This window comes from Penaeus monodon, chromosome 29, assembly GCF_015228065.2.
Source record: "Penaeus monodon isolate SGIC_2016 chromosome 29, NSTDA_Pmon_1, whole genome shotgun sequence".
In the NCBI taxonomy this organism is placed as follows: Eukaryota; Metazoa; Arthropoda; class Malacostraca; order Decapoda; family Penaeidae; genus Penaeus; species Penaeus monodon.
Genome location: NC_051414.1, coordinates 19321060 through 19321310, shown reverse-complemented (window position 1 = coordinate 19321310; position 251 = coordinate 19321060).

The window sequence follows — 251 nt, the reverse complement described above, 5'->3', positions numbered from 1 at the left end:
GCACAGAAAGTGCTGTGTCAGCGCGGTAAAAGTAATATAATATGCAAATCGTCTGACGAGATGAATAGATCACTTGCAAACTGTCGTCGAGGAACTGTTAGTCTTGTGATCAATAACTCGAAATTAAAAGCATATTTAGGGGTTTATGAAACTGCATTAAAAATATTCTGTAAACAGGATCCTACATAAATACCTTGTGAATAACATATTAGTTTTGCAGAGTAACATAACACCCGAATTTTTAGAAACCT